This window comes from Hylobates moloch, unplaced genomic scaffold, assembly GCF_009828535.3.
Source record: "Hylobates moloch isolate HMO894 unplaced genomic scaffold, HMol_V3 SCAFFOLD_7, whole genome shotgun sequence".
NCBI lineage: Eukaryota > Metazoa > Chordata > Mammalia > Primates > Hylobatidae > Hylobates > Hylobates moloch.
The window spans coordinates 32,554,162-32,574,988 of record NW_026652282.1 but is presented as its reverse complement, the minus strand read 5'-3'; positions in this window follow the sequence as shown (position 1 = coordinate 32,574,988).

Sequence of the window (20,827 nt, the reverse complement as noted above, 5' to 3'; positions counted from 1 at the left end):
ACCGTTTTTATACAACTGACATTAGCTGATTTTTAAGGTTTAGTAGATTGCACCTGTAAACCCATAAAATCAGTTAAGTAGTTTCCCATCTTTTTTCTATATTTTGGAACTGTTTTTTTTCAATTCACATTAGCTGATTTTTAAGTAGTGGATTGCACCTATAAATCCATATGTGGCTCTGAAATCTTTGTTGAAGAAGAAAGTTAACTGTTCTCTTACTTGCTCTCTTTTTGTTGCACTTGACATCAAGCAGTTGGCCAATCAGAAATGCAGTGCTGTATTAATTCATATTGTTTTCCTTTCCTTCTTTACTTCACCATGTCCCCTTCCCTGACTCTTGCTCCCTAGGTTTTCAGTACCTAATAAAGTAGTAACATCTGAGCTTCCATGACACATGTTAGTTTCTGGATAATTCACACTAAGAGGTAAAGCAGTGCACTGTAGAGTCTATTTTCCTCTCTCTGTAGCTATTAGGGTTATGACATATTTTACACAAAATTGATGTGTGAGCTACTATCCTACTAATACATCCAACCCTGAAATACATATGTCCCCAAGGACAGTGTAGATCACAATATTTATCAAGACTGAATAACAAAGAAATTGTAAATCTGAACAGACCCAGTGGATTCAAGTCTGAATTCTACCAAACATTTAAAAATGAACCAATGCCCATCTTTCTCAAACTCCTCCAAAATATTGGAGAAGAGAGAATACCTCCAAATTAATTTTACAAGGCCAGTATTACCCGGACACCAAAGCAGACAAGTACACTACAAGAAAACTAGATGCAAGTATCTTTGATGAACATAGATGCAAAAATCATCAACAAAAATAATATAAAACCATATTCAACAGTACATTCAAAGGATCACTCATCATGGTCAAGTGACATTATTATCGGTCTGTTTCAGATTTACAATTTCTCTACTAGCCACTGTTTCTATATGTTGTTTATTTTGGGTTGGATCCTGTTACCCTAAATTCTAATCCCTTAAATACCTTTTTTTTTTTTTTTTTTTTTTGAGACAGAGTTTCACTCTTGTTGCCCAGGCTGGAGTGCAATGGCACAATCTTGGCTCACTGCAACCTCTGCCTCCTGGGTTCAAGCGATTCTCCTGCCTCAGCCTCCCGAGTAGCTGGGACTACAGGCACCTGCCACCACACACGGCTAACAAAATTTGATTTTTTAAATTGATGGATAAAATTGTATAAATTTATCATCTACACCATGATGCTTTAAATTGTATATATATATATATATATAGAAATAGTTAAATCTAGCTAATTGACAAATGTATTACATCACATAGTTATCATTTTTTGTGCTGCATTCCCATATTTATTGCAGCACTATTCATAATAGCCAAGATATGGCACCAACATAAGTACCCCTAATTGGATGAATGGATTTTAAAAAGTGGTGTATTAACACATGGAATACTATTCAGCCTTAAAAAAAGGAGATACTATTATTTGTGATAGCATGGATGAAACTGAAGGACATTATGTTAAGTGAAATAAACCAAAATGTAATTATTTTTGTGTCCCACTCTCTCCAGACCTGTTGATTTATGCATAATGGCTATTGTAATGAATAAGTGTTAGTCAAAGACAGAGTGAAATATTCAGAAGAGGGTCAATTTGTTTAATTCTTTTTTTTTTTACCTTAAAACAAAAAGAGTTTATTAGAAGAGAAGCAAAGATTATCATACACTGAAGCCTACAAATAACACAGAAGGACATTGTTTCCCGATAATATGAATATAACATGTTTTCAATTATATCACTCTAAAATGTGAAGCTTGATTCTGTTCATAACTAAAATTGCCAAATTCCCTGTTAACTCAAAGGCATTTTTCCATTCTGTTTCTATCAGTTTTAAAGCAGCATACTGCCACCTTCCTGGTGCTGATTGCACTGTTTTTTTTTTTTTTTTTTTTTTTTTTTTAATGACCTGCTCTCCCCATTACTCCTTCCCACTCTCAAAACCCACAAAATCAGGCACTTCCATGAATGAAAATACTTTGGGGCTTTTATCAAGATGAAGAAGTACCACTTTGTTACTGATCAGAAGAACTTGTAAAATGGAATTTTCAATACTTCAAAGCTATTTCAGGTCAGTTTGCATGAATGATTTTGTATGATTCTATACAGATCTATGGAGAAGTGAACCCAGAGAATTTGCACTGACACCCATGGAAGGAAGGTATGTGAGAATAACTTTTAATGGCATATTTCATTGACCTTAAAAAAATGAGTCTCATCTTTGGTACTGAGTAAAAAATAAAGATTCAAATGTATTATTATCCAAACAAATTATCCAGCCTATTTTATGGTATTATTGAAATCACGCACTGTCTACACTCTGAATTCCTTTGGCAGTGCTAAGACAACCACCATCCTGCTTTCTAGCAAAAGGAGTGGAATGTAGTTAGGAGATAAAGCATACTTTCTGCAAGTATTTATAGTGTTTTGGTTTCATACATCACTTTGAAATTGTCACGTTTATAGTTAAGAGAGTTAAAATGTATAATTTAAGTTGGCTTATTAAAATTGCTCAATTTTGTGTAGTTTTATGTTAGGAGAGACTATACTTATGCCCTTACAAAAATGTTACTATCACAGAAAGTGTTATGTGTCTAAACAGCTATTACTTTCCAAATAATCCCAGACTGGACACATCTCAAATAATTCCAAGCATACCATCATTTGTGAGGAATAAAATTATTTAATTACATACACACACACACATGCACACACACCAATTCTTAATATGTTCTTGTTATTTCTGACAAAAATAAATATTGAATTATTCTACATTAATGAAGTACTGAGTTTTAGATTTTGAGAGTTTTTCCAAGAAAATGTTTAAAAGCACTTTTAATTATATATAATATTTTTGTATTATTTTTATATTAAATATAATTAATATAGTTAGAATTTTGTCCCCTCTAAATCTCATGTTGAATTGTAATCTCCAATGTTGGAGGTGGGGCCTGGTGGGAAGTGTTTGGGTCATGGCAGAAGATCCCTTATGGCTTGGTTCTCAAGATCATTGAGTTCTCACCATATATGGTTGTTTAAAAGCATGTGGCATCTTCCCTCCATCACTCCTCTTGCTCCATCTGTCACCATCTGATATGCCTGCTCCTGCTTTACCTTCTGTTATGAGTAAAAGCCCCCTGAGGCCTCCCTAGAAGATGTCAGCACCATGCTTGTACATCCCGTAGAATCATGAGCCTCTCTCTCTCTGTCTCTCTCTCTCTATATATATACACACACACATATATATGATCACATATATACATATATACTTATATTTAAGTGTGTATGTATACATGCTTATATTTAATTGTGTGTATCTTTATATGCATACTTACATTTAAATATATATATACACACACACACACACACACACACACACACTTAAATGAATGTGGTTGTAGACGGTACAAAATAAAATTCCTTAAATAACAATGTGTGTAGATGGTACAAATTGGAGATTGCATGTATTCTAGGCCCACTCTGTTAATAACAAAAGGAGCCATTTTATCCACATTTTGGCTTAAATGAAGAACTTAGTATTCATATTTGTGTTATATTCTGCTGAAAAATATATTTTTTATTGTTTTTACTGCTTGCTTTGTATTTTAAGTCCTCATGAAGAAGTCCTTTTTGAAAATATTCATATATCATAACAAATTCACATTTCATTTGCAATCAGAAAAGTTGGGAGGCAGGAAAACCAGACTTTGACATTGCCATTCTGTATTTGAAAGCATTCAGGTATTCAGCCATTGAAACTCATTCACAGTATGTTGGTGGCAGACCAGAATTAAAATCAGTTCTTCTGAATCCTTCTCATTTGATTAATAGCTTAGTAGTCAAATTGCTCACTACAAATATTATTTTCACCCCTGGAATAAAGTTAAAAAAAGCCATGCATGCTTCTGAAGCAAAAGTCTATGATTACATAAACAGTTGTTCTCTTTGATGCTGGTATCAAAAATAATATTTTCCAGGTCAACAAAATGAGAAATAACAAATTGATGGTAGTTATGAATCCTCTGAGAGACAAACAGATGAACGCCCTGTGGAAATAAACAGTTCGCTGCTGGTGCTCCACCCCTCCCATGTGTTCATCATTTTATTTAGTGAGTTTAAATGTGGACTCCCTGACAATTATTTGGCAAGGCCCATATCATCACTAGTTAACTAAAATGCTCCCCTCTCTGTCTCAGTTTCCTTGTATCAACATTTATGCAATGTATAATCTTGTGAAATCAGTAAGTTTCCCACGTGTTTTCACTTTGGATAAAGCTAGGGAAATTGTTATCTAAAAAATAAGTAAGTATTTTTTCCAAGGGCGTATGTCCTAAGAGCCCTTTCAGACACCCTTAGAGGAATATAAAATAACAGATATAAAAAGAAGCATATTAGCTTATATGAAATAGAATTCAACTGAGATTCTGTGGATAAGGGGACATAAAAAGAGAAAATTTTAGAAGTTATAAGGTAAGAAATAATCACTGTTCAATACAAGAGAAAGCGAAGGTATTTTCTCAGACCCAGAACATATACCAGGCACTCACTTTTCACAATTGACCATGATATTGGGCAAAAATAGAGAGCTCTAAGGGCATATGGGAACTGTGCCCTATTAGAACTGCAGCTCAGCCTCTTATAGATGCATTTTTATTTAGAAATGTGTATATTGCAGTGATGACTCTCAGAACATAAGCCACAAAACATCTGGCAATGCTTAATACCACAGCCCATCTTCTGCCATCTTTGGCTGCATAAAAGAAGTAACGTTCAGTTCACAAAAGGGTAGATTCCAATGATATTGATCAGAAACCAGTTCACTGTATTCAATCTAGGTATAGGCTGAGAGCATAAACCCAGATCAATGACTTAAGGATGCCAGTAGTATTCTTTGATATTTTTAAAGTCAAGAGTAAAGATGATTCCAAGAGACACCAGTTGCATTCTTCAAAAAATCTTATGGCTGTTATGGAGAAATTAATTTGATTTTGTTTTGTTTTACTATAAAGTAATACAAATCGGAAATCACTAGATGTATGGTCCAGTGCCACAATAAATCTTTATACCCACATTAAAACTTTTGGGGTTGCGTGACAGATTATTAAAACCTGACTTGCCTGTAGATTTTTGAATGAAATTTTTAGACCATTTTAAATGTCCCCAGACACTGAATATACAATGTTGCATAAAGAAGGGAGGATGCATAAAGCCTATCTTCTATCTGCTAGAAAGAAACAGTGCTCCTATTGATGTGGGAGAAAGTAAAGACTAAGACCATCTTCCCAAATTTGAGTCAAGTCATGGGGAGGAGTAACTGTGCAGGACACAGTAACACCATACTGGAGAGCTTGCCAGACATTTTTCTGGGAACTTCATTCATTCATTCTTTTAGCAATAACAAATGAGGAGATACTGAACATCAAGCAGGAAGATACTGGGCTAGAAACTATGTGCATAAAAAATAGAAAATAAATACTGAAGATGGAGCTTCTGAAATGATGGAATAAGGAACATGTTAGACTCCCTCCGTAGTAAAGCAATTAAACCAGTGAAAATTACAAAAGAAAAAAATATTTTGAAGTCTCTGGAGATATTCCTAAAACCACAGAGCATCAGGAGACACATTTGTTAAAGAGAATTTACTAAGTTGTGGTCAGAACACTGAGAGTTTGAGGCATTTGAGCCACAACTTTGTCCGTTATCCATCCATTCCCAGTTATTTGTTCCATAAGTTCTACCCCAGGCATGTGCAAAAAAGAATATGGTAGATCCCTTTCACCCAGCTGCCTGGGGATATATTTTCATCCGAGGATGTGAAGGCTGCTGCTGTGTCTCATTCCTCTTACTTCTGAGGTGTGGAAGCCTTATTCCAGGTGTGCAGAAGAACTGGTCTCTCTTCTCACACCTTATCTCCACTCATAGGGTTAAAGGTCTACCTTAGGTACTGCAGGCAAAGGATACTGGCCCCAACTGTCTAGCTACTACCTTGCTGGTAGAATTGAGGTTCCATGTCTGGAGGGGCAAGCTGACAAGACTGGGGCTGATATTCCAGTCCCCAATGCCCATTCTTAGAATAGGGGTGTTACTCCGAAAAAGTGGGTTCCCACCAGCAGCTTCAGTGCGGAGACACAAGGGTTCTGTCCAGGAGTAAAGTCAAGCTTTAAGAGTAAAGAGCTCCTCAGTTGTGCATGAGGGGGTGGACATTATTTGGAACAGTGAGTGGAGATGTCATTCCTAAGTGTGTTGTTGAAAACAGTGAAGACCTTGGTGAACTACGGGTGGTATTTCTGATATAACCAAAACAACAGAACAGCCAGGAATTTAATAGTGATTACCAGGGAAAGAGATAGCCAATGTAGAGTCTTCCTAGGATCACAGTCAACCCTGTTTGTGAAGCCTGTGGATATACACTATGCTACACCCACTCAGAAGCACTCAGAGAAAGACATGAGGCAGAGCCATAAACAGACCCGTTTATGCAGGGAAGAAGTCTTTTTGGCAGAAGGTGCTTAAATAAAACCTTTGAAAAGACACTGACTGAACAATCAGCTACTCTAATTCAGGGGTGACTCCTAAAAATACGGGCTTAAAAATAATATCACAGTCATCCATGATTGTATGGAAGACTGAGTATATGCCCAAGGCTGCACTCTATCCAGAGTTACTACTAGAGGGAACCTCCAAACTACTAGTGCCAGGATGAATGGGGCATAAAACCATAAACTCCTTGAACTAAGATAGTAACCTTCAAGCCACACAAACATCTCATGGTAGAGAGTAAACATGTATCTAGTGAAATGGGGCTTAAGTGTAATCTTTGTGAAGTAAGTGCCTTATAACTACACAGGGGTGACCCCCCAGATAGTCAGGTTGAAAGACAAAAATAGAGAGAATAATAACTCAGAGGCTACACGCTGAGTGGGAAATAGACTCACAGGAATAGTTCACCCAAGACATTAAACAAACTAGCAAGTAAAAAACCAGCAAAGATCACAACCACTTCTGGAGTGGGTCAGTACCCAAAGTTGCAATAATAAAATATCTAAAGTGTCAAATGTTCAACAAAAAAATACGACACATGCAAAGAAACAGTAAAGTGTGATGCATACACAGGAGAAAAAAAAAACCAAGGCAGGCACTAGAGAGGTATTTAGGGCTGGCAGCGCTGCAGAACACCTAGGGGGCTGAGGGACACTCTGGGGAGGTGTGGAGAGCCCCGAAGTCTGGTCTACATGACCTGCCAGGGGCAGAAGTGGCGGGGTGCATGCCAGCCTCCCATGGTACACCTGCCTGGTATGGTGCCTGTGGCACACAGACCTGCCAGGAGGAGGGGCCATGACCTCCTCCCTGTTGCCTGAGGAAGCTGCTGCTGAAGCTTCACTACCTCCAGAATCCTAGCTGCAGGAGATTGCATGATCCCCCATGGACATGTTAGCTGGCAGGGAGAGCTGTTAAGGGTGGTGGCATGGGCAAGACTCCAGGCTTTGTGGAGTCCAGAGGGCTTGGTGCAGGGATGGCTGCAGTGGACCACAGCCACAGGTGCCCATCCCCTAAGGCTTGTCATGCTCCTCTAGGTGGCATTGGCCTTTGGTGACTGTCGGACCTGGACAGAGCAGCATGCTCGTGGCTGTGGAATGGGGCCAGTCTATCTGAAATCCCCCTGTCTGAGCCTTTCCTGGAGCCCCAGCCTGGCTGCACCTGTTTACAGTGCAGACTTGAATACCCAACCTGCATGCTTCCTGGGGGCAGTAATTAGCCCTCAGGTTTGCTGTACTGAGTCATTATATTCACAGGACATGGCACTGAGACTGGTCCTTGACAACCCATAGCAAATGATACGTACTCTTCTATTTATAAAAGTTTAGAAATCAAACTTTATAAGCAAGCAGTTTACAGCCAACAGTTTTATAATCAAGCAGCTAATTTTGGAATATCTTCTTTCTCCTACAATTCATATGGAGAAAACAAGGAGAAATTTTACAAGTCACAACTTCAAATTATATTTTCATTAAAACTAGGAGACTGAAAAAATCAACAGACTCCCAGTTGTATATACATTCCATCAAAGGTGAAGCTACATGGGAAGCATGACATTGTGAGGGGACTATGGGGCAGAACAAGGTGGGCAGAGGAGTTCTAAGGGCTGGCGTGTCCATACATCTCCAGCCAATAGTTGCCTCCCATATGAGAACATCTCACTGAAAGGGAACCAGTGTGAGCATAACTGAGATTGAACACCTCAAGATCACTGGAGAAGGAATAGAGAACTAAGGCTCAGAAAGTGCTCAGGAGCCCACAGGTGGCAGGTAGCAAAATGTTCCAGTAAAAACAGTTTCTAAGAATGCATTGTGGTGTAAGTAAGGGCTGCGATGGGAACTCAGAGATCCAGGATGGCAAAGGAAGTTCACCTGAACCAGGCTGTTCTCTAAGAGCCAGAGCAAAATTGGCTACAGAAAGGACAATACCTTAAGATATTCACTGTAGGGACAGAGGAGGGAGCTGGAAGCTGTGACGCTTGGAATACTACCCTAGCATAGCCTGTATCTTCCATCCCATCCTTCTATTAGAAGTCTAGAAAAATCCATCCCATTTAAATACAAGTAACAAGAAATGAGGAAGCTTTGCCTACACACAAGAATACTATAGGATAGATGATGAACAAGAGCAACATATATTTCTACAGAAAAGGAATAAAACCTATCTGGAAATGGCTTCCACAAAGCAGATGAAAATTATAACTTAATATTATAATAAGAATTAAAGCAACAAACAGAAAACTTACAGAATCAAATCCTTGAAAGAGCAACGACAGTTATGCAGGAATACTACAAAGCATAAATCTAAGAGCTCAAGAAAAGGTGACCAGAAAACAGGAAGTGATGGCCTGAAAATAGAAAGCACACTAAGGGATATAGGGGAAATAAATAAAAAGCAATATCTACAGAAACATGAGTAAAAAAAGAGATTCAAAAGTAAAATTAGTTCTCATTGTGGAAATTGAGGATTATACATATGGGGATAAAAATATAGATAAGCCTAGAACATCTGGTCACACTGGTAAACAAAAAGGTTATTAAATAATATTTGAATCATATCAAATCAACTAGAGAAGAATTGCATCTTCCCCCAAATGGGACATTTTGAGAATGAATAATAATAAATGTAACAAATGGAAAGCATAAATATGTTTTAAAATATGTTTACACTCATAAGTATTTCATAACGTATACACCTGTACACACGCGCACACACACACACACACACACACACAAACACACATCCCATCACATTCATTGGTCAACTTGGGGGGATGAAAAAAAAATTCATTTATTTGAAAATAAAATAGTGCTTTTCTTACCTTTCCAGCACAAATGTTATCTTAAGGTATTTCTTTATAGAAGCATTCTAGCTAGTAAGTGAAGAAATAATAATAGAACTAGAATACCATCTTTTTGTAACTATAATTGGAAAAAACAATGCCTATCAGTGGTTGTCATCATAACAGAGAGTGCACCAGATATTTTGAGTCTTCTAGCAAAAGGGTGCAATACCATTTATGAAGATGTTTTGCTAAAATGCAAATCAGGATTATATATAATCAACAATTTACATAAAACACAAGAGAGTGCGGAGCATGTTAAACTAAATAAGAGGGATGCAATTAGTCAAATCCAGATTGAGTGAAATGCTACAAAACAACCAATTCAGTGTTTTGTTTGGTTTCCACAAAAATACCCCCCCAGAAAATAAGAGTGGCATTCTTTGATAAAAAGAAAGTCAAAAATATAAACTTGCTAGGTACGGGCATTTTTGGAAATATAATTCAAACAAACGATAACAAAACATTTATAAATAACTGAGGAAGTTTAAACATTGACTAGATATTGAATGATACTAAATATTATACTTACTGTTTATTATTGATAATGATATTCTTTGTTTTCAAAGATTCTTGAAATGTATCTTTTCATTGAGCGATACATTCAGAAATATCTGCAGATGAAAAATATGATGACAGGGATCTACTTCAATGTAATTCAAAGGGTGCAAGGGGATTGGGTGTGTATTAGTCCGTTCATTCTCACACTGCTATGAAGAAATACCTGACACTTGGTAATTTATAGAGGAAAGAATTTTAATTGACTCACAGTTCCACATGGTTTGGGTGGCCTCAGGAAACTTACAATCATGGCAGAAGGCAAAGGATAAACAGGCACCTTCTTCTTCAGAGGGCGGCAGGACAGAGTGAGTGCAAGCAGGGGAAATGTCAGATGCTTATAAAACCATCAGATCTCAGGTGACTCACTCATTATCATGAGAACAGCATGGGGGAAACCGCCCCCATGATTGGATTACTTCCACCTGGTTCTGTCCTTGACATGTGGGGATTACAATTAAGATGAAATTCTGGGTGAGGACACAGCCAAACTGTATCAGGGTGTTTGTTAACGAAGCAGCTGGCTGTATAGCTGTAACAACTGAAGCTCATTATACTGTTTTCCAAAATTTATAATATTTCTCTTAAAAATTACTTAAAAATTTCTATACTAACAAATAAAAGGAATACTCCTGAAAGATATTTATTGTAGGAATTATATAGAAGTCTTCTTTAGGTTAGGGAAATTCTATATATTCCTAATTTACAAAGTTTTTATTATAAAGTTGTGTTAAATTTTGTAAAAAATGGTCTCTGCTTCTGTAGAGATGTTAATATTTTAATTTTTAAGCCATTTATGTGGATTCTATGTTTCTATGTCTTTTATATTTTTTCATAATGTCAATCTCCCATTTTATTTATTGTTTATTTTTTAACTTTTAAATTTTTTGTGGGTACATAGTAGGTGTATACATTTATGGCATACGTGAGATGTTTTGATACAGGCCTGCAATGTGAAATACGCACATTATGAAGAATGGGGTATCAATCCCCTCAAGCATTTATCCTTTGTGTTGCAAGCAATCCAATTATATGCTTTTAGTTATTTTAAAATGTATAATTAAATTATTTTTGACTATAGTCAATCTGTTATGCTGGCAAATATTAGGTCTTAATCAGTTTTTCTAACTATTTTTTGTACCCATTAACCATCCCCACATCCTCCCCATCCCCCTACAGCCCTTCCCAGCCTCTAGTAACAATCCTTCTTTTCTCTATGTCCATGAGTTCAATTGTTTTTTTTTTAGCTCCCACAAATGAGTGGGAACATGTAATATTTGTCTTTCTGTGCCTGGCATATTTCACTTAATGTAATATCCTCCAGTTCCATTTATGTTTTTGCAAATGACAAGATCTAATTCTTCTTTATGGCTGATTAGTACTCCATTGTGTATATATACCATATTTTAAAAATGTATTCATCTGTTGATGGACCCTTACATTGCTTCCAAATCTTAGCTATTGTGAATAGTGCTGCAACAAACATGAGAGTGCAGATAACTCTTCGATATACTGACTTCCTTTCTTTTGGATATATACCCAGCAGTGGGATTGCTGGATCATATCGTAACTCTACTTTTAGTTTTTTTGAGGAATTTCCATACTGTTCTCCATAGTGGCTGTATTAATTTACAAATCCCACCAAAGATGTATGAGGGTTCCCTTTTCTCCACATCCTTTCCAGTTTTTATTATTGCCTGTCTTTGGATAAAAGCCATTTTAAATGGGGTGAGATGATATCTTATTGTAGTTTTGACTTGCATTTATCTGATGATCAATGGTGTTGAGCCCCTTTTTATGTACCCAATTGCCATTTTTATGTCTTCTTTGGAGAATTGTCTATTCAGACACATTGCCCATTAAAAAAATCTGATTATGAGATTTTTGTCCTATAGAGTTGTTTAATCTTCTTATATTCTGGTTATTAATCCCTTGTCAGATGGATAGTTTGCAAATATTTTCTCCCATTTTGTGGGTTGTCTCTTCACTTTGTTGATTGTTCCCTTTGCTATGCGGAAGCTTTTTAACCGGACGTGATCCCATTTGTCCACTTTTGCTTTGGTAGCCTGTGCTTGTAGGGTATTACTCAAGAAATCTTTGTCCAATCCAATGTCCTGGAGAGTTTTCCCAATGTTTACTTTTAGTCATTTCATAGTGTGAGGTTTTAGATTTAAGTCTTTAATCCATTTTTATTTGATTTTTGTATATGGTGAGAGATAGGGGTCCAGTTTCATCCTTCTGCATATGAATATCCAGTTTTCCCAGCACCAGTTATAGAAGAGATGGCCTTTCCCCAATATATGTTCTTGGTATCTTTGTAAAAAAATGAGTTTACTATAGATGCATGGATTCATTTTGGAGTTCTCAATTCTGATCCACTGGTCTATGTGTTTTTATGCCAGTTCTATGCTGTTTTGGTTACTATGGCTCTGTAATATTAGCTCAAGTTAGGTAATGTGATTCCTCCTGTTTTGTTCTTTTTGGTTAGGATAGCTTTGGATCTTTTGTAGTTCCATATACATTTTAGGATTGTTTTTTCAACCGCTTTTGAAGAATGTCATTGGTATTTTTATATGCATTTTATTGAATCTGCATATTGCTTTGTGAATTATGGACATTTTAACAATAGTGATTCTTACACTCCATAAACATGGTCCATTTTTCCATTTTTTTGTGTGCTCTTCAATGTTTTGGCATCAATGTTTTATAGTTTTTCTTGTATAGATCTTTCCTGTCTTTGGTCATGTTAATTCCTAGGTATTTCATTTTATTTGTAGGTATTGTTAATGGGATTATTTTCTTGATTTCTTTTTCAGATTAGTCCCTATTGGCATGTAGAATTATTACTGATTTTTGCATGTTGATTTTGTATCCTGCAGCTTTTCTGAATTTGTTTATCAGTTCTAATAGTTTTTTAATGGAGTCTTTAGATTTTTCCATATATAAGATCATATCATATGCAAACAAGGATAATTTGACTTCTGCATTTCCAAATTGGATGCCCTTTATTTCTTTCTCTTGATTGCTCTAGCTAGAACTTTCAGTGCTATGTTGAAAAACAGTGGTGACAGCGGCCATCCTTGTTGGGTTCCAGATCTTAGAGGAAAGGCTTTCAATTTTTCTCCATTTAGTATGTTACTAGCTATGGGTCTCTCATATATGGCCTTTATGATATCAAGGTATTTTCCTTCTATACCCAATTTTTTGAGGGTATTATTTTTAATCATGAAAAGATGTTGAATTTTGCCAAATGTGTATTCAGCATCAATTGAAATAATCATATGGTTTTTATACTTCATCCTTTTGATATGATGTATCACATTGATTGATTTGCATACATTCAACCATCCTTGCATCCCAGGGATAAATCCCACTTGGATCATTCATGATGAATGATCTTTCTAATGTATTGTTGAATTTGGTTTGTTAACAGTTTGTTAAGGATTTTTGCATCATATTCATCTGAGATATTGGCTTGTAGTTTTCTTTATTTGATTTATCTGTCTGGTTTTGCTATCAGGGTAATACTGGCCTTGTAGAATGAGTCTGAAAGTATTCCCTTCTCCATTATGTTTCAGAATAGTTTGAATAGGGTTGGGTTAGTACTTTAAATGTTGGTAGAATTCAGCAGTGAAATCACTGGGGCCTGGGGTTTTCTTTACCAGATGACTTTTTGTTGCAGCTTCAATATTGTTGCTTGTTATTGATCTGTTCAGGATTTGGACTTCTTCTTGATTCAATCTTGGTAGGTTGTATGTGTCTAGAATTTGTCTGTTTCTTCTAGGTTTTTCAATTTATTGGCATGTAGTTGCTCATAGCCTTTAATGATCCTTTGAATTTCTGCAGTATCAATTATAATGTATCCTTTTTCATTTCCGATTTTATTTGTATCTTCTTTTTTCTTAATCTGGCTAAATATTTGTCAATTTTATTTAACTTTTAAAATACAAACTTTTGTTTTATTGATCTTTTGTATTGTTTTCTTCATTTTGATGCCATTTATTTCTGCTCTGATTTTTATTATTTCTTTTCTTTCCGTAATTTTGAGTTTGGTTTACCATTGCTTTTCTAGTTCTTGAAGATGTATCATTCGATGCTTTATTTGATGTTTTTCTTATTTTTTGATGTAGGCCCTTATAGCTATAAACATCCCTCTTAGTACTGCTTTTGCTGTATCCCATTGGCTTTGGTATGCTGTGTTTCCATTATCATTTGTTTCAAGACATATTTCAATTTCTTTCTTACTCTCTTCATTGACCTACTTGTCACTCCGGAGCATATTGTTTAATTTCCACATATTTATATAGTTTCCCGAATTCCTCTTTTTATTCATTTCTATTTTTATTCCATTGTAGTCATAGAAGGTGCTTGATATTATTTCAGGTTTTTTTGAATGTTTTAAGACTTGTTTTGTGACCTAACATATGGTCTATCCGTGAGAATAATCTATGTCCTAAGGAAAAGAATACGTATTCTGCAGTTCTTGGATGAAATGTTTTGTAAATATCTATTAGATCCATTTGGTCTTTAGTGCAGATTAACTCCAATGCTTCTTTGTTGGTTTTTTGTTTGGAAGATTTGTCCAATGCTGAAAGTGGAGTGTTGAAGTCTCCAGCTGTGATTGCATTGGAGCCTTTCTCTCTCTTTAGCTCTAATAATACTGGTTTATATATGTAGGTGCTCTGGTGTTGGGTGCATATTTATTTAAAATTGTTATATCTTCTTGCTGAATTGACCCCTTTATCATTTTAGAGTGACCTTCTTTATCTTTTCTTTTTTTTTTTTTTTGAGACGGAGTATGACTCTGTCACCCAGGCTGGAGTGCATTTTGTCTGATATAACAACTCTTGCTCTTTTTTTATTTCCATTGGCATGGAATATCTTTTTCCATCCCTTTATTTTCATTCTACATGTATCTTTATAGGTGAAGTGTATCTCTTTGTCACAACAGGTGGGTCATGTTTTTTAATTCTTTTGATTGGAGAGCTTAGTCTATTTATATTGAATGTTATTGTGGATAAAGACTTACTCTTGTCATTTTGTTATTTGTTTTCTGGTTGTTTTGTGGTCTTTTCTTTCTTCTTTCTTTCCTTTCTGTCTTCCTTTAGGTGATTTTCTCTCGTGATATAATTTAGTTTCTTTTTTTTTTATTTTTCGTGTATCCATTGTGTGTTTTCCTGTTAGAGATTATCATGAGGCTTGCAAATACTATCTTATAATCCATTATTTTAAATTGGTAACTAGTTAACACTGTCTGCCAAAACAAACAAGCAAAAAGAAAACGAATAAAAACTCTGTTTGTCCCCCGGCTTTGTAACTTCTTTTTCATTCTATTTATATCTTATTTTACTTTCTAAGTCTTGAAAAGTTGCTTTTGTTATTACTTTTTATTGGTTCATCAGTTAGTCTTTCTACTTAGGATAAGAGTAGTTTACACACCACAGTTAGAGTTATAATATTCTGTGTACTTACTATTACCAGCGAGAGTTGTACCTTCAGGTGATTACTTATTGCTTATTAATATATCCTTTTCTTTCTGATTTAAGTACTCCCTTTAGCATTTCTTGTAGAACAAGTCTGGTGTTGATGAAATCCCTCAGCTTTTGTTTTTCTGGGAAAGTACTTTTCCTTCATATTTGAAGGATATTTTCACTGGACATACTATTCTAGAGTAAAAGATTTTTTCCTTCAGCACTTTAAATATGTCATGTCACTATCTCTTGGCCTGTAACATTTTCACTGAAAAGTCTGCTGCCAGATGTATTGGAGCTCCATTGTATGTTATTAGTTTCTTTTCTCTTCCTGCTTTTAGGATGGCTTATCCTTAATCTTTGGGAGATTGATTATTAAACGCCTTCATTTAGTCTTCTTTGGGTTAAATCTGCTTGGTGTTCTATAACTTTCTCGTACTTGGATATCGATATCTTTCTCTAGGTTTGGGAAGTTCTCTGTTATTCTTTTGAGTAAACTTTCTACCCCTTTCTTTTTTTCTACCTCCTTTTTAAGCTCAATAACTCTTAGATTTGCCCTTTTGTGTTTATTTTCTTGAACCTGTGGGAGTGCTTCATTGTTTTTATTTCTTTTTGAAAACCTCCTTAGAGTGTATGGTTTAAAATAGCTTGCCTTTACTTACACTAATTCTTCTTCTTAATCAATTCTACTATTAAAAGACTCTGATGCATGTTTCAGTATGCCAATTGTATTTTTCAGCTCCAGAATTTCTACTTGATTCTTTCAGATTATCTCAACCCTTCATTAAATTTGTCTGTTAGAATTCTGAATTCCTTCTCTGTGTTATCTTGAATTTGTGTGTTTCCCCAAAACAGCTATTATGAATTCTGTGTCTGAAAATTCACCTATCTCTGTTTCTCCAGGAATGGTCCCTGGTGATTTATCCGGTTCATTTGGTGAGGTCATGCTTTCCTGGATGGTCTTGATACTTGGTATGTTTGTCTGTGTCTGGGCATTGAAGAATTTGGTATTTATTGCGGTCTTCACAGCCTGGGCTTGTTTGTACTTGTCCTTCTTGAGAAGGTTTTCCAGGTATTTAAAAGAACTTGAGTGTTGTGATACAAGTTGTATCTGCATCATCAGGAATGTAACATAAGTAATTCTGTGATTGTGCAGACACGTAGAGGTACCATGTTGGTGATGTTGGACAAGACCTGGAAGAATTTTCTGGATTACCAGGCAGAGATTGTTGTTCTCTTCCTTACTTTCTCTCAGAGTCTCTCTTTCTGCTGAGCTGCCTGGAACGTGGGGTTGGGTGACACAAGCACTCCTGTGGACACCACCACTGTGACTATACTGGGTCAGACCTGAAGCAAGTTCAGCACTGGTTCTTACCCAAGGTATGCTGTAGCCACTACCTGTCTACCGCCTACGTTTGCTGAAGCTCCTATGGCTCTACAATCAGGAGGTGGTAAAACCAGCCAGGCTTGTGTCATTCTCCAAGGTGGTACATTCCCCTAGGCCCCAGATTGGTCCAGAAATGCCATCTAGGAGCCACAGCCTGGAGGCAAAAATCTTTCAAATCTACTTGGTGTTCTATTTACTGCAGCTGAGCTGCCACCCAAACCACAAGACAAAGTCCTTCCCACTTTTTTCTCAACTTTGCAGAAGCAGAGGGGCCTTACCCTGTGGCTACCACCACCACAGACCCACAGGGAGTACTGCCATGGACCACTGATGTTCACCTAAGATCAAGGGCTATGCAGTCAGCTTATGGTGAGTGCCGCCAGACCTGGGACTCACCTTTCAGGGTGGTGATATCCCTTCTGGCCCAGGACAGGTCCAGAATTGCTGTCCAAAATCCAAGGCCTGAAATTGAGGGCCCCAAGAATCAGCTTGGTGCTCTGCCCCACTGTCACTGAGCTAGTGTCTAATGTGCAAAACAAATCCCTTTACTGTTTCCTCTTCTTTTCTGAAGAAAAAGGAGTCTCTCACCATAGCCACCACAGCTGGGAATGCACTGGTTCTCACTTGAAGCCATCACGTCTCAGTGTCTCACCTAAGGCCCATGGTGTACTACCTGGGTATGGCTGGGTATTCAGCACCGGTACCAAAGCACAGCTCAGTACTAGGACTTGTGTAGGAATTGCAGTTCTTGTGGCCTAAACTGCCTTTCAAGTTTACTTAGGGCTTGAGAGCTTTAGCCTACGGTAGTGAGGCTTGGCAGAACTCATGTTCTGACAGCTGGGATGGGCAGTTCCTCTCTGGCTGAGGCTGGTCTAAATGCTCCCTCTGTGGGCAGGTATCAGCTGAGTTCAACATGGTTTTGCTTTGTGCTCTGACAGGGAAGTACTGAGTTCATTGCAAAGTGTCACAATTGCATGCTCTTCCCCTCCTTTTCCCAGTCACACAGATTCTCTTTCCATGCTACACATCCACTGCTGGTGGATGAGGGAGGGGTGGCATTGGCAATTTAAGGCTGTGTTTCCTGCCCTCTTCAGTGCCTCTTTCAGCAATATGAAGTTGAATGCAGGTACTGTGAGAGCTCACCTGATTTTTGGTTCTTATGAAAGTGTTTTTTTGTGTAGATGGTTGTTAAATCTGGTGCTCCTGGGAGGGGGCATCATCTGTGAATCCTTCTGTCTGGCCATCTTGCTCTGCCCCCTCTTCTATATATTTTTTCGAGGTTGAGATATTCTTGATTCCTGAGAAAAACTCCCTATCCTCACCCTATGCATAGAATTCCTACAAAACTGTAGAAATTAGGCAGAAAAAGGTTTAATATGTGACTAATTTGAGAGCTCAAAGCAGATCAAGACAATGCAACAAAATAAATGTTCAAGACTGTAATTTAAGAAAATGCTCTTAAAGTAAAAGAAGATTTAAATATACACTTGAAAGGCAACAGTATACACCTGATGGAAATGATCCAGAACAGTAAATGTTAAGACATCTCTTGGGAAAACTATTGAACTTTAAAAATGAAGAAAGAATTTTTTGACCACTTAAGTAAAATGCAAAGGTAAAGGTAACAAGAATTGGGTTGGCATCATCTTTTTTTAACAACATCATTAAATGACAGAAGACATTAAAGGTATTTCTAAGGGAAAATTTGTGCCAGTGCTTTTGCATCCAGGCAAGCTGTCCTTCTAGTCCAAAGAGAATAGACAAAGAATTTTAAGATTTTAAGAACTAAGAGGATATCATTTCCATGTGCCTTTTCTGAGGAAAAACCTACAGGATAAACTTTAGCTAACTGGAGATGATTAGGAAAACTTTGGCAAAGTCTGTTGGTAAGTATAAAAATATATATATATATATATAAAATTAAGACAGTATGAAAAATCATGTCAGAATAATATTTAAATATATGTTCTGAAATTAGATATAGTACAATTAACAAAAATGGGATAAAAAAGAGAGAGAAGTAGAATAAACTTACAGATGACCTCATGTGTAAGAGCTCTAAGTCAAAAGATAAAATATTATCTTGACAAATCAAATAATAATGTGCAACCCTAGGAGATTCATAGAATTCCATAGTAGATTATCTGACAGATACTAATGTATTAAAGGCATTAAATGTAGGCATTCACCAATGTAGTTTCTTAAAAATACAATACAATGAGTTTCTGAAAAATATAATATTGAAACAGTTATTTTAAGTTATGAAAACAATCACAGGTAAAGATACGGAAGACCATGTGCTAATATGGCTTTTTTACTAATTATGTGATTTTAAGTAAGTAACCTATTCTTTAGTTTTTAAGTGGTGCATTTTGGAAGACCACAGAGGTAAAGTGCCATTCTTATCACATCATATAGAAAGCAAATACAGTCACCATGACTTATCACTGTTGATGTTGACCTTAAATCACCTGGCTGAGGTAGTTTTTAACAGGTTTCTCTACCAGATAGTTACTCTTCTTCTTATCTTTTCATCGCAGTCCTCTTTGCAATGAAGTGACTATGCACACTCCACACTTAAGGAATGGGAGTTATATTTCACTTCCCTGAGGCCAGAATATATATATATATATATATGTATATGTGTATGTGTGTATATATATATATATATATATACACACACATGCGCATTATACACACACATATATATACACACACATATATATGTGTACAATATATAAATAATTTGGGGAGAAAAGACAAATCTCCCATGCAGAAGGATTCCAAATAATTTTTTTGTGTGTAACATATATATATATATACACACACACATATATATGTGTATATATATCTGTATATACAAGTATATATGTATATATATATATATACACACATGTATGTACAAACACGTATATAAAAAACTGATATGAAAAAGGATTAAATGTGTGGGAGTATGTGTGTATGTGTTAAAATTCTGATACAGCTATATATATACACTGGAATTGAACAATTAAGTGAATGGATGGTGGATAGTGGGAATCAGGTTTCTCACTATTGGAGTGGGAGTTTATAAATAAGCAAAGGGAGGAGCTATAGTTCCAGATGTCAGTATAAATTTACATTTAGCTTCTTATAGATACAGATGGCTACATATAGAAATATGGATATGTGTATATATAATGATTATTGTACACATATATATTTCCTATGCACTATCAGTTGAGACAGCATAGAAGTAACTATACCCCAGTAGCAATGAGCACACCTAGATCCTGGATCCTGATTTCTAATACCATACTTCAATAAAAGGAACAAAGTCTCCTTAGAGAAATGGTTGGCATTAGGATTCAAGTGGAGAATATACAGGATGAGTCTGGAGCATCTCATGGTGCTAGTAAGCAAGGAAGAACTCAAACACGCACATGCACACACACACACACACACACACACACATACACAACCACAATAATGGGGGCATGTCAAAGGGACACAGGCGCTAACTGAAAGAGCTCACAGTGGCCAAAGGAGGAACAACGTGGGCAATTGGATCATAAACCAAAGCATAAAATAAATATCCCAGGGTCCATACTAATATAAATAAGTAACCAAATACATAAATAATTTGGGGAGAAAAGACAAATCTCCCATCCAGAAGAATTCCAAATAATTTTTTTTGTGTGTGTATACATATATATGTGTGTGTGTGTATATATGTGTATATGTGTGTGTGTGTACACATGTGTGTGTATATATATGTGCATATGTAGCCATCTGTATCTATAATAAGCTAAATGTAAATTTATACTGACATCTCAAACTATAATCCCTTACCACATGGATCATTCTAGCCTCTTCCCTTTGTTTATTTATAAACTCCGACTCCAATAGTGAGAAACCTGATTCTCACTATCCACCATCCATTTATTTAATTGTTCAATTCCAGTGTACATATATAGATTTATCAGAATTTTTAACACATATTCC